At 41.8% G+C, this 17,334-nt stretch overlaps 1 long non-coding RNA gene across 1 annotated transcript in view; it reads left to right on the top strand.

The window, feature by feature from the left end:
- LOC135704239 (uncharacterized) overlaps positions 1 to 17,334 on the top strand; it is a 456,675-nt gene that overhangs the window by 208,483 nt on the left and 230,858 nt on the right. The window contains exon 2 of the long non-coding RNA XR_010517782.1: positions 3,796 to 3,859. This is a non-coding gene — a long non-coding RNA (uncharacterized LOC135704239). The remainder of the gene's footprint in view (positions 1 to 3,795; positions 3,860 to 17,334) is intronic.

Raw genomic sequence — 17,334 nt, 5'->3', positions numbered from 1 at the left:
CAAGACTGGTCCTTATACGTCACCCCGATTCCAAATATACCCATATTGTGGGGTATTTGACAGAATTTTCCAGTTTCCTTTTAACCGGATGCCACCACCTTAGATTCCAAAATGGCGTCAGACATAGATTTCTGGTTCCTATACGTCACCGCGATTCCAAAAATTCTCATATTGTGGGTTATTAAACAGTATTTTTCTGTTTACCTGTAACCGGAAGCTGCCAGCTTGAATTTCAAAATGGCGTCATACATGGGTTTCCAGTCTTTATACGGTACACCAATTCCAAAAATACTAATATTGTGGGGTATTTGAAAGTATTTTCCAGTTTTGGATTTCAAAATGGCGTCAAACTTGGATTTCCGGTTTCTACACATCACCCCGATTCCAAACATACCCATATTGTGGGTTAATGAACAGTATTTTTCTCTTTTTCTCTGACCAGAAGTCGCCATATTGGATTTCAAAATGGCACCAAGCATGGATTTCCGGTTCTAACACGTCACCTTGATTCAAAAGATACCCATATTGTTAGATAGTAATTCTCACTTTTCATGAAACCGGAAGCAGCCATATTGGATTTCAAAATGGCGTCAGATATCAATTTCTGGACTCTAGACATCACCCCGACTCCAAAAACACCCATATTGATGGGTACATATTTGATATCAAACATCCCTATTATAAACATAAACTGTTCGGAGTACTCCGGATACTCCCGTATCACAGTATATCCTATGAAAAGTAGTATATACTGGCATATGCCCATCAATATGGGTATTGTTGGAATCGGGTTGATGTCTAGAATCTGAAAATTGATGTCCGACGCCTTTTTGAAATCCAAGATTGTGGCTCTCAGTTTCATAAAAAGTGGGTAATACTGTCAAATACCCATAAATATGGGTATTTTTTTTAATCGATGTGAAATCTAGAGGCCAGAAATTGATATCCAACGGCACTTTGGAATCCAATATGGCGGCCATTGGGTTCAAAAAAGTGGAAAATATCCTACAATATGGTAATTTTCAGAACGGAGACGAGGTGTAGATGCTGTAAATTGATGTTTGGAACCCAATATGGCGGCCATTGGGTTCAGAAAAAATGGCTCGGAACAGGAACGACGTGTAGATGCCGAAAATTTATGTCTGACGCATTTCGGAATCCAAGATGGCGGCCATTGGGTTCAGATAAAAGGTCTACCCTTTGATGTGGGTTTTTTTTTCGGAACGGAGCCAATAGTTAGATGCCGAAAATTGATGTGCGATATAATTTTGGAATCCCAAACGGCGGCCATCAGACAACGTGGCAAATACCCTACAATATGGGTATTTTTGGAACGGGGACGAGGTGTAGATGTCAAAAATCGATGTTCGACGCCGTTTTAGAATCCAAGATGGTAGCCATTGGTTTCAAAAAGAAGGTAAAATACCCTACAATAAGGGTATTTTCGGATAAGAGACGACGTGTAGAGGCTGAAATCCGATGTCTGACGCCTATTTGGAATCCAAGATAGCAGCCGTTGGTTTAGAAAACCTGTGAAATACCTTATAATATGGATATAGTTGGAACGGAGACCACGCGTGAAGGCCAACAATCGATGTTCGACGTCATTTTGGAATGCGACATTGTGCAGGTGGCCAAGTGTAAAATATTATACGATATGGTCACCATACTGGATTCCAAAATGGCGTCGATCATAAAATTTCGGCATCTACACGTCGTCTCTGCTCTGAAAATACAAATTTCTCTGAACCTAATGGCCGCCATAATCGATTTCAAAATGGCGTCGGACATTGATTTTTGTCATCTACCGGTCGTTCTCGTTCCGAAAACACACAAATTGATGGGTATTTTCCATTTTTTCTGAACCTTATGTCTGTCACATTGGATTAAAAATGGCGTCGGATATCAATTTCCGGACTCTAGACATCACCTCGTTTCCAACAATACCCATGCGGATTATTTGCATCCAATTGAAAGATAATACTATGGAGAACATATATATTATATAAAAATACGATGTCATTAATATAACGTTGTTTTATTCCAATAATAAACTGTGCTTATACTTTCTGGGACACTCTATATCCACTTTTTTTTTCTATCCGGATAATTTTGAAACTTTTCAATCCGTATAATTTTAACTCGCATATTATCCGTTTTAAAATTATTTGGATAGGGATAGGGTTAGTATCCAATGATAGATTGGATAGTGGAAAATGGATAGGAATAACTGTCGAGAAATTTTTCAACTCGAAAAATTCCTAACGTTAAGCGAGAATCGATCTCAACTGCCTCCACCATGGTCTTGCTTCATTGCTGCGCCTTTACAGCCCCGTTTTATATTTCTATAGTATTCTAAACATTACATTTGTTACTCTGTTTATTCTACAATCTGTGTTTTACATATATGACATCTTATTTTACAGCAGCTTAAGGAATTTCTTGTGAACCCATGCATAATTTCGTTATTTCTTTCGAGAAAAGTAGTTTTCCTATTTCATTTGATTCCATTCTTGCTCCAACTGAAAACCACTTCTCCGAATTATCAGTGATTCCATTTAACCTACTCCCATTGCACTCACCTCACTCTCCATTAAAACATGTCATATAATTAAAACATTTTTGTTGCATCATTAATAGTAAAACTTGAACATTTTCAACTTTTAAAAGGAATTCACCCGAGAAAACTCCAGGATAGTGAGCAGCCATAAATTAAATTAGTCGAAACAATCAACTGCTCGTTCCGGGCATTCCGTTTTGCTGCCCTGGACGTCGTCGTCGGTCGAGAGCTAGAAGCGCAAGAAGGAACTAATGCTCCGACAGGAGTTAGGTAGTAGGGATATAGCCTGCAGTCAAGCAGCAGCAGTAGCAATATGGCAATTTCAGCATCATGGGGCGATGTGGTGCAGATTTGTTTATGGCCTTGGTGGTTGTTGGCTATTTTTTTTTTTATTCCTATCATCTTGGCTTCCGTTGTGCAAGCAAACGATCAAGGATAGAGGGAAGCTGCAAACTCTTTTACTTCAGCACGATTATTTCCTTTATTGTCAATATCCTGCTGCTGATGGGATTTTTCTGCTGCTCTGCCCTACGACGACTACGACTAGCACCGCCGTTGATGGCCGGTACTAAATCTGTCTGATGGGGTTTGTGCAGCTGCCGTCGGGGTACTGCACGTGGGACACGTGCAGATGCACTTTTATGCTCTTTGAACTACGCAGGAATGAGTTGATGCAAATTCGAAAAATTATGTTTTATACCTTGTGGAACAAGACACCCGAGAACAAATTCCGTGTAAGGTAAAAACACCTCATTTACTACAGAACTATGGGCAAAACGACCAGTGCAAAATTTGCATACAAATTTCCGGCATAGCATGAGCGCGGTCGCGCTCGGTGGATCGCAATCAAGATGCGTTGCTATGTAGCTCCCAACTCCGAAGGCGCCGGTAAGAACTTGAGCGCAACACCAGCAGAGACTACCAATTAAGGGTCCGGGGAGGTCCGGTTCTTGATGGTAGTATTAAAATTCAACTTATTCTTTATGCAAAACCATTGTTGGTTGCGATCCGGCGCGGGAGAAGGGTAGTGTAATTAAAGAAGCATTCCTATTCATACGCGGCTATCCGTTCGATGATTAGCATACTAACTAAGTTCGGTTGAAGTCGTTGTCGTCGTCGTCAACGACGCAAAAAAAGTACTTGTTTGAGGGTGCAAATTTATGCAACTATTCAGTTTTGTTTTAATTATAAAAATGGGTTCTAACTAATAGAAAATCATAACTTTGTCGTTTCAGAACTGCAAAAGATTCAATCAGCAAACCACATCTCAACGCAGAAACGCAATCAGCACCGTTGAAGGTAAGCATATAGGATTCACGGCATAAATATTCTCGTTTGGTGTTTTTTAAGAAAACAGCTGGCACTATTTTTATTCGGAACTAAGCCAGTAAGAAGGAAGATTGAAAATGAAGATTTCTACCGCGGCGAAACATGTTCGATTTATAAATTTAGCAGTTGACCGACGTGTAGAGGCCGCAAATCGATGGTTGACGGCATTTTGGAATCCAAGATGGCGACTTCCGATTTGTGGTGAAATTTTGGATTCCCTGCAATTCTGGGTCTTTTCGGAACAGTGCCGACGTGTTGAGGCCGGAAATCGATTATTGATGCCATTCTGGAATCTAAGATGGTGCCAGGTTATCGAAGTGCCAAATAAATGTTATGCTACTTGTTTTTAAATAACGTTTATTTTCGAAAAATATGTAATCAATCTTACAATATCTCCAGGAATTGTATACATTGAATACAGAACAGCATGATATACCAGCGACTTGGTTGTGGAATGCATGTAGCACTAGAGGTTTTCTAGCAAGTAGTAACCCGAGCAAAGTTGGTTAACAAAATGAGAGCAAATCGATATTAAAGTTTGCAGTTCCTATCATAAAGGCTGACTAAAAGTAAATTGGTACGCTCCTCGTGCACCTCTAGCGTTGGGAATCGAAAATCTTTGACAGTGGTTTGTTAACACTTCTATAGAGAACAACTGGTGCAAGTTTGATCAAAGTAGTCGATCGCGTTCAGAAATAACGTCAAATGGAACTCGAAAGAAGAAAAAATATTGTGCACAAACACCTGGAAAATCCGGAGAGGTCCGGTTCCAAACTGGCTAAAGTGCTGAAGATGCCGAAAACAACAGTTTGTTGAGTGCTCAAAACCTACAAGGAAACCTTGGAGTGTGGAAAGGAATCAGTGGACCTATGAAAAAAAAAACTGGAACCAGGGATCTTCAGCTGCGCAACAAGATGTTGAGGTGCGTTAAAGCCAACCCCGGTCTTTCGATCCGAGATGTAGCCAGAAGGTGCAACGCCCACTTTCGAAGGGTGCGGAATATCCTTGCCAGGGAATGATACAAATCGTACAATGCCAGTAAATATCCGAACCGGCACATGAAGCAGAATTCCGTGGCCAAAAAGCCTGCAAGGCTCTTGTACGACCGTATTTGACGAAACACAATTTTAAGCAGCTTCCCGGTCAAAAGTTTTACATCGCGACTGGACGTGGGGAAGTTCCGGGAAGATTCAAGTTCGTGTTTGCCGACAAGTTCGCGAAGAAGGCCATAATTTTGCAAGCGATTTGCAGTTGTGGCCTGAAAACAGAACCATTCGTCACATCCTGGACGATGACATCCCAAGTTTACAATGAAGAATGCCTGAAAAAACGTGTATTGCCGTTCATCCGCAAGCATAGAGGCAAAGTCACATTTTGGCCCGAGGTGGTTCTGGAGTGGTATGCTGCCAACAAGATCGATTTTTTCCCCAAGCTGATGAATCCTCCGAATTGCCCCGAATTTTGACCAATCGAAAAATACTGGGCAATTTTAAAGCAGCGACTTCGACGAAGAGATGGGGCAGTCAAGGACGTCCAGCAAATGCGGGCAAATTGGAAGAAATGGGCTGATTCCGTGACCGTTTTCACTTTGCGGGCGCTGATGGGCTTCATCAGCATCAGAAGATGGTTCGAGATTTCGTTCGAACTGGAGAAATGTAGCCATCTAATGCTGTAACTTTGAAGTTTGAATAAAAGTACTGTAAAGCAACCATTAATGGACTTCTTAAACTTATTGAATCACGAATTACAGGCATTTTTGTGCGTACCGATCTTCTTTTAGTCAGTCTTTAATGTAAACCCATTTTGATTTCAATTGTAGCTGCATAAGTCTGATATCATAGTGTGCTTTCATTATGCAGTTAAAATTTTTAAATGAAAGCAACTTTACTTGAAATTCTGCTGTTAACGTATTGTTTAAAATTTAATTGAATTTCATCCGTCATTGAACTAACGATTATTGTTTATTTGTTTTATTTCACACATTTTAGGTCATTCGTGACTTGTCCGGGGTGTGATTTAAACTCAAGTCTTTCGGCGTGAGAAGCATTGATGCCCGTATTCAGTTAAATATTATAAAATGCAAAATCATTAATGAAATTTATTTCATTGAAAGCATTCCGTTTGATTTAACAGTGTTACAGTTAGTTGGAGGCGGACCAGCCCCAGGCTGAAAGCCTCCCTAATAGAGATAAATTAATTAATTGTTACAGTTCGCTCTCATTTTTGCTGTGTTAACTGTTAAGTCAACCAATATGAGATCAACTGGAGTATTCAAAACAAGTTACATGATAACAGTAAATTTTGAGTTCAATTTGATCTCCAGCTCTGCTCGGTAATGGTCTCAATAGTGCTTAGGATAACTGGAACTGGAGCATAACTGAACTAGGTTCTCTAGTGAAACAGCGGAATTTAATTTGGAGCTTCATTTGAAGGGTCTATTTCATTGGCGTAGCTAATGGGGGTGCCAGGGGGGCCAGGCCCCCTCCAGAATTATCTAGGCCCACTCCAGCCCTAGTAGCACGCTTGTCACAAATCAATTGTAGAAACTTATATACGACTTATTTCAGTCATAAACAAGTTGCTGTAACTTATTGTGATGAAAGTTTGCTACTCGGGAGAATTATCTAGGCCCCTCCAGAATTATCTAGGCCCCCTCCATAATTATCTAGGCCTCCTCCAGATAAATTGTCTAGCTACGCCAATGGTCTATTTCAGGATTGGTAACGGGTGTTCAATAAAAAATGAGAATGATTTCAGTGCCGTCCTGCGCTCTTGTGAGAGCATCACGACTAAGTTGCGTCATACGGCTGACCAGGGCCCTTTCTCCAATATTCATTTACGTTTTTTGAAAAATAAACATTATGTTTTTAATATACTGAATTCGTTGAAATTTTTTTTTTCACTAGCTATATGAGTGAAAAAATTCTCATTTTTTATTGAACACCCGTTAGTTACAGTTGGAGAGTTCATAACTTAACGTCCACGATGTCAAATAGGCTAAAAACAGATTTCAGTAACAAGGGTTCTTAATCCACTGGGTTTCATTACCTTTCACTATTCGGTCAGCAACAATTTCAATTCCAGTTCCAATTATTTCAGGTACTGTTGAGGCATTACCACTTGTTACAAAATGTTATTTAGCATTCAATGTACATAATTCCTGTATATGTAACAAGATCAAAGGGCAATCAACTCCGTACAGTGTGCCGAAATACAGCATGTCAAACTGTTCGGCACATTAAGGCACACCAACAATCAACCAATTTTGAGGATCGTTAGACAAATTCTGTAAGTATTCTCTGAATCGTGAATCTCTTCAGATCTAGCAAAATCCGTCTCTTCTGAATCACAGCAAAAATCCCAGCTTCTCGTGTTTTCATCTAAACAGCTACTATTCGGGCCTAACTTCAATCGAGTTCATCCACACCATGGCCAGTCAAGAGTGTCTTGTCGATACGGCAGTCAAGACGGCTGAAACGGGTTACCTCTAGTGACCATTCGTGCCAGATGGTTTCCTTTGATGATACATTTGGAAGGCCACACAAACAAGTACATTAATATCAAGTAAATGGATCACAAATCACATCTATTCAGCGGGGATGGTGGAACACCTACACTATGCTGTTATTCGTACAAAAAGATGAATATCATGCATCCTACGAAGATCGGAAAGGTGAGCATCCTCAGATTCAGTATTGGAAAATTTCACCAAACCCAAGGGGTGGTCACTCTACAGTTCTACACACTTGTTTTGCGCCAACTTTTTTCTCAGTTTAACTCAGTGTGCCGCAGCTGGCACGGCAGTGTCGAGAAGTAATTGAACTGACTTTTGTTTGCTTGTGAATAATGAATTGTTTGGCAACCCGGTATTTTGACAACTCTTGATTTTGTTTTGTTTTTCGAAACCTGAGAACTCATATGACGACGACGATTTTGGGCGGCCGGAGCCGGAAAGCGACAGCAGTCAAGAAAGTGGTGGACGCTTTGTGCTAGTCATGACTGTCGGCTCTTCGGAGTCGAAAGGCGCTAAGCGCAAAGCCATTCCAAGCGACGAACAGACGAAGAACACCAACGGAAGATCAAAGCCATGAAGCAGCTGTACAAACCGCCGACGGTAGAGGAAATCAATCGGTTGAAGAAAACGGAATATTTCTACCACTCGAATCTGTTCCGGCTGCAGGTGGAAGAGATGCTAAGCGAGGTGAAGGTGAAATTCAAGGTGTTAAATTATATTGAGTGTTGGTTTGGCCATTTCCGGAACACTTTGAGGACGGTATCGTGCACCATCGTGCACCATATTGGATCCAGTCGTTTGGGAACATCTTATGGCAAGCCACTGAAAGTAGATTTACTGCTGGAGATTCCGGACAAGTGTTTCCGGAAGGAAGATTACCTCAACTTAATTACCTTAACTCACATGAAGAGGGCACATTTTCTGTGCCATCTGGCGGGCGGAAACATTGGACAAACATTCAAAGTATTCCTTGACCAGTGGGATCCTAAAAGGGGACTTCCGATGAAAAATTTGCCAATCGCGTTGTGTTTGTGGTGCACGCTGCTGCAATTTTTTTGTAACAAAATAAATTTAACAGTGCTAATTTTTAATATAACCAGATTTTATTTCGGCAATTATTCATAGTAGTGTATGGTAGCATAATGAAAACGACCATTTGACCATGTGCATCCATTATCACTCGTCGGCACCTTCCTCTTCTTCGTCGAACTCTCCTTCCTCGTCAATCGTCGTCTACTGGTACTACTGGTACTCCGAAACCATCATAATGCTCTTGGCTTCGGTGAACTCCATGTCGTCCGTTCCCTCGCCGGTGTACCAGTGTAAGAAAACCTTCCGGCGGACATTTTCAAACGTATGTATGACTTTGTGCGATGGATCGACAGAGTACGAATTCATGATGCGATCTGGGTATTCTTCTTGAATCTTCGAGATCAGTATCGAGAAAGTTATTTTTGCTACTGAATTCTGCCAGCGTTACAAAAGATTTAAAATTCACCTGAACCAGTTTCACCGCCAAGCGAGTGCGTAAGCTGAAAACCCTGCAGGCAATCGCAACCCTCGGATTCCTTACGGACAACATCCAGCACAGAATCCACCAGTTCGGTACCCTTGGTCTAGTATCATGTGACCCAGTTCTTACCAGCACCGGACTGTCCAAAAACGAAGTTATTCGGTAGGAACAGCTTTCCAAATGGTTCTGCTCGGGCGCTCGGACCGTATCCATAGTTCCCGGCTCAGGGTTGATCAGAACCACTCGTAGGATGTACTTTTCTTCGGTCACGGGAGTCTGAGTAACGACTTTAATAACAGAGCTGCAGCTGGTAATGTTGAGATTGATTGAGTGGTGTTTCTATGCAATCGATTGTCCTGATTTTTTCATGTACCTACTTCTTTGGACAGGCAATAGGATTTGCGCTGATTGTACTTTGTGGAATTCAATTCGATTTTGGAGAATCACTAGCGGGACTGGATGGAGATTCACGGTTGTGGTTTGTAAAAATTGGATTGTATTGTGGCAACATCAATAGAAAATTTTGACACATGCACACTCTACGGGCGCAGAAAAAGTTCAGTGTTGCCAGTAAATTTAAAGATTTAAAAAATTGTAACCATGGGTGCCAAACAACGCCAATGACTGCGCCCGGTGTGTCCAAGTTTGATTTTGGCACACTGTGTAGAGCGACCTATCCCTTGACCAAACCTCACTATGACACGTGAAATTTCCAACCCTGCCTACATTCTCGTCCACATGCTTTACCCAAAGGCTTTATTACAGAAAACACTTCTTATTTTTAAACTAAAAAACTACCGTGGATATCCAATATCGAAGCGTACAACGAAGGATTAGCGCAGAATCTTCTGCGGGAGTTGAGCTACATTAATAATTCTGTTATTCAGAATGAACAATAAAGAAGAAACAAAGCTTATTATATGAGGCAACCAGATTTGAATCCCAGTCTTGCCAAGGATCTTATGGGATGGAAATTTTAAACATATTCCCCGCGGTTTTTTTCGGATATTCTGCCAGTCATTAATCTCAATTGGCATGGACTTCGATAGTATATCTACTAATTCTGAAAGAAGTATCAGTACTGGTGGGGGGTGCCAATACGTTTTGATCTCAAATATATAAGCTCTTGAATTATGAATCACCAACGTTTGACATCTATGTGGAGCTGAGTGGATTGGGCGAAAACTTCTCGAGTTCTATACAGACTTACAAGCGACGGGTAAAGCACTTCTACTGAATCCTATTTTCGAAGCATGACAGATCCTAAGGAGAAGATGTTTGATAGTTTTAATCGGTGGTTCATTTCAGTAGGAACCACAACTGCTTGGTAGGCTAGGAGGGTTGATGGTGTGATATCTTTGAGGACCCGCACTTCTGGGTCGATCAGACGATTTAAAACTGATTCGACGAAGTTACTCCTAGGGTGGGATTGAACTCTCGCCCATTCGAATTCTGGGTTTTCTTTAGTCGGGGAGGATTTAATAGACAGAAATTTCATTCATCATCGATCGCGTTTCTCCTTTGCTCCTGTACACCTGCAAGGAATCAACAGCTTAAAGAGACATCGAGCCAGAATTGTATGGATGCGCTGAATTAGCTTGAACACCTAAATGAACACCCTGTAGGTTTTATGGCTTCCAGTTACTCCTCCACCTCCCATTCCGCTAACGTTCTAATGAACACAATCAAGTCATAACTTTCAGGGTTGCCAAACTCATGGAATATTGTCACCTTAATAGGCATGCTTTGATTGACCCTGATAGACACGTTCGGCACTGTCAATATTGTAAAATGTAGCACTTTCATTGATTGAAGTGATTTGGATGGGAAGAGTGTAATTTCCAGCTCCTTGTTGTTAACATTTCGTGAATTGAAGGTGGGCTCTTCTCCCCACTCATTGGGACATCTCATCGTATGATGGCTTGTTCTTTATCGGGTTGAAACATTTTTATCATTGGAAGAAGATTCTTTTTGCTCCCGTGGATTACACATGAGTGTCTCTGCTGACGAGTCCACCTTCTGTTTTTGGCTCTTCATACAATGGTAAATTGAATACAACCAGGTATCGTACTTGATCAAGTAATATGAGGTGGACAGTCCACTGTCTAGCCCTGCTACAATGAGTGGTATCCTTAACGTACATATATACATACATAAATACATATCTATGAACCTATGCTTTTCGCATCTCTCGATCGACTGTCCATGCAAGAGCTAATCTGGTACTTCCATCGGTTTACTTATAAAGCTACTGAATGATTGTGCATAACACATAGTTCAGATTCGTCATTTGGCGGGGAATTGCTCAACTCGAATGCTTTTCTACACATTATTATTATTATTTTTTATTATAGTCACTGTGACTGTGTTACTCTTGCGTTATTCGTGACTTGTCTGGGGATGAGATATAAACTCGTGACTTTGGCGTGAGAGGTATGGATGTCAACCACTACGCCGGGGTCATTCCCATTTTACTGGGAAACGAACCCGCTGCCACAGCTTGGTAACACCGTGCCTTAACAGATTGCACTATCTGAGCCCCCTGAAATAATAATCTTGTTTGTGATGATTGTATGATAATTCTTTCAAACACAAATCGGAAATTTGCATGTGCTGAATTATCAAAAAGATGTTCATTTTATCTCCATGTCAGGTGCAAAATTCCAGGACCCTTCTCACTCTTGAATGAGAAAAATGATGAGCCATCACTCTGCATTAGCCACCAATTCTTCATCGGTAAATATTGAAACGGAAATGCTTTGCTTTTCACCCCGCAACCATTTATTCGGAACCCTCATCCAGATGCGTACGCCAGAAATTTCACGGACTCGGAAGGCGGACGGAAAACTCTTGCCCCGTCCGTCAGCCACTTTAATCCTTTTTGCATTGCACAGTGGGCTAGGAACGAAATCTAGCAGGAAAAAAAAATAACGCTCTTGGATTGCATCCAATTGAGTTGACGTCTACAGTGAAGTTTCTTGGATTAGTTAGGGCTAAAATTTGGGGGATTGAAATAGTTCAAGTTTTGGCCGTAAAGATGGTGCAGTGATACAACCTTTTTTTTATTTCGCAAGATAGAGGTTTGATGTCTTCGGCAAAGTTGTAGAATGGAGAAGTTTATGATAGGATGCCGAAAACATAAAAGCTGTACATCTTCAAACAGATCTAAGATTTGGCCCATCGCCTAAAATCTGCTATTTATCAATTTTATCTAAATGACGGTGCTAATGGATATTTTTGGTCGCTATTGAAAATTTAGTCGATTGCTGAATTTATATATGGGCCAAAATAAGGGGCATTTATGCTGACATTACATCCATTCCCCCTATATTTTAGGACTCTAAAAATAATATCATTGGTCTGGCACGAATGAATTTATATATTTGTTTATTTACTGTTTCAATGATTCATCTGACATATGGTTGTCTTAATGAATTAAAAAACTACAAGGGACAGCCCTATGGGGCTGTACGCAATGGTGACGTAGGACTAAGTGGTCTTATATAATACATCTTATTTGTTAACTGCAGCAGGAGCTTGTGTTTTGTGTAGGAATAGGAATTTGAAAGCGGGGTTCTCACTGTTTATACTCTTTAGAATGACGCGCTTGACATAGATGGCCCACACCGACTCACGAAGAGCTACTGAATCCGATCAATAGCGGTGCGGCTTCTTCCTGCTTCTATGGATGCTCATGTGGGCTGCAGCTCGCTGCTTGCAGGCAGCCTTTCGTTGTTTACTGGAGAACAATGTTAAACGCCACGCACCGAAAGCACTGCTGCTGCTGCTGCTGATGCCGATGACCGGACACCACCACACACGGTGATTGAAACTGAATCCGATCAGCGGTTGAGGGCAGCTTTGACAGTTAGCTACTTGCGATGATAATTTTAATTATCATAGCAACAGTTTCACATTCGTGTAATTTTCAATAGTGATATTTTGAAAAATTATAAAGTATTAAATTTTACAGATGCGTAGAAATATTTCTGATCGATTGGTGATAAAATTATTGAAATTTGTTCAGGGACAGGTGTGTTATCAACGTTCGAAATCTTTCATAATTTTGTTACATGTTCCATTTTCGGTTTTCACAAAGTGTACCCCCATATATAAATCACAGACGCAGTCCTGCGTCAAAAGTTTAATTAAAACAAAACAGGGCACGTTCTAATTCAGGACAATCTTCTAATAAAAATAGTTAACGGTAGATTAAAGCCAAACAATGCATAAACGTCCTTAAACGCATTAGGGACGGCACGGATAGGTTCATTCAAACCGTATTTCCGATTACGAGCTGCGAGATGTACAAAATTACGCTGTCTAATCACTCTCTCACGTGCGGGAATCCATCTCGTTGGTAATGATCTTAGCAACAAACATAGCTTGCGCGTTCCGTCTTCTTCGTTCCAAGGTGTCAAGTCCAAGCAGACAACAGCGATCCACGTAAGACGGCAAGTTAGCCGTGGCACGCCAGGGCAGATTACGAAGCGCGCCGCGGACAAACTTTCCCTGTACACTCTCAAATCTGGCTATCCAGCATGCTTGGTACGGGCACCAGACGACAGCACTGTATTCTAAGATTGAACATGCTTACGAACAATACAGCGCCTGCAGGTATAGCGGATCGCAAAAGTCTTCAGATATTTTGAACATAAAGCCAAGCTGCCTGTTAGCTTTCTGGCTAACCCTCTCTAAAGTTTGCCCGGAAATGGAATAATCAAATATTATCGGGTTTTGTTCGCGGTGGAATCTGGATCAACAATAGAAAAGGGTCCATCAGCCTTTGTAAACGAACCGTTCCAAAGCGCATTCCTCACAAATCGAAGACCGCCCACACAAATCAACACCATCATCGTGTAGGTGGAAGTTTCCCCTATCCGATGATGGTGTTGGTTTGCGTGGGTGACCTTCGCTTTGTGAGTAAAGGGCTTTGGAACGGTTTGTTTACAAATGATGATGGGCCCTTTTCTATTGTTGATCCAGAAATGACATCGCATTGCACCTGTTGATGCTGAGCGTCAAGAAGCTACGGGAGCACCAACTCAGCTGCAACTCATCACAATCAGCGATGCAATTGATAACCATATACATTTTGACATCATCAGCGTAGAATAGCCGGCATCCAGCTGGCAGTAGACACGAAAGCTCGTTAAAGAAAAACGAAAACAGAAGGGGTCCCAGATTACATCCTTGGGGAACGTCGGAAACGTTCGTGAATACTACAGAACGAGAAGCTCCAATCTAAACGCAAAGCGGAACCGTTCGCTATGGTAAGATTTGAACCACGAGATGAAGGATCCAGACACTCCGGTTAAATGCAGCCTTGAGATCAGTGTAAACAGTGTAAACAGTGTAAACAGTGTAAACACGAATTCGGTTAAATTGATTGTAACTGACCGTTTTGGGTAGAATCCATGCTGAGCCGTGGAGATATAATTTTTACAAGAGCCGAAGAGCTCCTCATTGATGGTGATCTCGAATACTTTGGAGCTGCAACATAGTGATGTGATGCCTCTGTAATTCTGGACATTCCTTTTGTCGCCTTTATTGTGGACGGGGAACATATACAAAAATTTGCACGCCTCAGGAAATTTACTCTCCCGTAGTGACAGATTTAGCTTCACCAAGGGAGTGAGCAACGACTCCGAACACAGCTTCAGAACGGACGCAGGAAGAGCTAGATTGTCGGTATGTTCACTGATGTGAAACGGACGGAGCTCAAAAGCATCTCTTGGAAATTTGCTTACAACAATCGTGATTTGATTTGGTGAGGCCGAATTTTCAGTGAACGAACTCATGAAATGCTGATGCTGCATTTCTTCGATTCAGATTTAGCAGTTTTCTCACCGAGATGAACTGACGATGGCAAACTGACTTCGTTCTTTTTAGAATTTACAAACGACCAGAAACGCTTTAGATTTCTGCGAAGAGATGATTGCGTACGGAAGACATATCGTCGATACAGGAATCTGTTGCATTTCCTATAGTCGTTACTTGTTGAACTCCTGCTTCGTAATGTTCAACCTGGAAAGACCCATCGTACGAATGACTCCACCGAAGCAAAGGCTGGTTATAATCTCCGAGGTGCGAATCATAGTCATTGAATTCCAAATTAGAATCAATAGTACCGATAAAGTTGACATGGTACTTACCTTACCAATCAGGCTAAGGCTTTGTTGTCCTCTGCTGTCCGAAGAAATCGTCTCCACTTTACTCGATCCATGCCCACACATCGCCAGCCTCGTAGTCTGCGTGGGGTCCGCAGGTCGCCTTCTACTTGGTTGCGTGGTTGCAGTTCGTCATAGATTAACCCGTAAAAACCCGGGACAAACTTTTATTTTCAAAAATTTGTATCTCTGAAGTGCTATGGCCGATTAAATTGAAATTTTTGTAACATCATTCCGGTGAGTGGTTCTTACATCTGGTGGATAGTACTCCCCCTCAGGCCCCTCCCTCTTTGCTATATATTCAAGGGTGTGTTGGCACGGGGGTGTTTTTCTCAATCTGTATCATATATCTTACTTATCATTGCGAAAACATATTGATATTTTTCTTAGAACTCGAGATAATAATAGAGAGCAATCATAAGAACCCATGTCTACCTTGGAATCGATTCTGGATTATGGTTCCATATGGTCTAATTTATTATTTATCATAACTATATCGTGCGACATATCAAATCACATCTCCTCGATGAAATGTGACCAACGGCACTCAAAATGACAACCATAGAGCCATATGGCCACCGTAGAACCGGTTCCGGATATTCCGGTTTATGATGCCTTATGGCCATATTTGATATCCGTCATAACCATATCGTGCGACATATCAAATCACATCTACTCGATGCAATATGATGAATGGCACTCAAAACGACAACCATAGAACCATTTGGTCACCGTAAAACCAGTTCCAGATATTCCGGATCATGGTTCTACATGGTCAAATTTGATGTCTCTCATAACCATATCAAACTACATATCAAATGATATCTTCTCGACGAAATATCATAAATGGCATGCAAAACGACATACATACATATGGCCATTGTAGGACCAGTTCCAGATGTTCTGGATAACGGTTCCATATGGTCAAATTTAACATCTCTCATAACTATATCAAGCGACATATCAAATTACATCTACTCGACGAAATATGACCAATGGCACTCAAAACGACAATCATAGAGTCATAGTGGTGGTGTAGAACTGGTTCCAAATGTCCCGAATTATGGTCAAAGCATCTCTCATAGCCACTTTAGAAACTAATCTGGATATTCCGAACAGGTGTCGGATCGATATAACAGTTCCGAGCTGAATCAGCGATTAGGACTCCTCCCCCACGGGTTTTCGTGCTGTTGGAGGCATTAAGGTTTGTGCGATAAACCGAACAGACATTCGCTAACAGCTGAGCCCCGTTTAAACGGTCATCGATCCATGTCTCCGTCAATACAATTACATCATAATCACACTTGCTAGCGAACAAAAATAACGAATCTACCTTGAACCGTATTCCTCAAACATTCTGGTGGTAGATGCCCAGGAGATAAGGTGTGGAAGGTGAAGAGCTGGAATTGAAACAGACATAAGGAAGAGGCAACCCTACATTAACGTGGTACTTGCCTACTAGAGCAGGTTGGAAGACCCTCTCTCTACATCCAACAACTGTGAAGAGCGAAGGCAGCGGCATGCAGGACCGTGTCGGAGAGATCGAGGGCTTCCGAAGTGCTTTCCACGATGCGTCCCGGAATCCAGTGTTTGAAGCATCCTCAGCGTGTTCAGAATGACTGTGGGGCAAAACATCTTCAGGCATGGAACTTATATTATTACATTGATACTTGTCTTGATGAGCAAGCTAGAAGACCTCTTCTCGCACTTCAGACACAGGGCCAAGACGACTTGGACTGCATTGACGAGGAAACGGCTCGACAGTGCTAGGTGTATTAGAGGCTTCCGTGTTGCTTTCTAACGCGCGTCCCGGAGTTTAACTTTCGACTGCTAGATCAGGATGGCTGCAACTCCATACAACACGAACCGGCGCGGCAGAGTTTAGTGGCTTAAGGATCAGCGTGATGGTTTCTGAAATGCGTTTAGGTGCAACCAGGGAAATATCATCAGGAGAGGCGTGGCTGAGTGAATTTTCCGAGTACTTGCCTAGTATTGAAGCCTGGAAGACCCCTTTCACAATTCTACACACAGGGCCGAGATGGCTCCGATTGCTGGAACAAGCAACTGTGGTGGACGGATCAGGGTCTTCTATATATCCTTCAACGATGCATCCCGGAAGTGAAGAAACAGCTATAGGTGATCTTAAGGAGTATCTGTATCTGACTCATTCGGTGATTCTGGAGATGCGGGCGCCTGCGCGTTTTCTGCACGATTGTCTACGAACTTCCTGAACAGGATTCCCTCCGGC

The sequence above is a fragment of the Ochlerotatus camptorhynchus genome, unplaced genomic scaffold (genome assembly GCF_037179485.1).
Source record: "Ochlerotatus camptorhynchus isolate MF236.1 unplaced genomic scaffold, CSIRO-AGI_Acam_v1.1 ptg000232l, whole genome shotgun sequence".
Lineage (NCBI taxonomy): Eukaryota > Metazoa > Arthropoda > Insecta > Diptera > Culicidae > Ochlerotatus > Ochlerotatus camptorhynchus.
The sequence above is the reverse complement of the archived record's forward strand: the minus strand, read 5'-3'. Positions and strand labels throughout refer to the sequence as shown.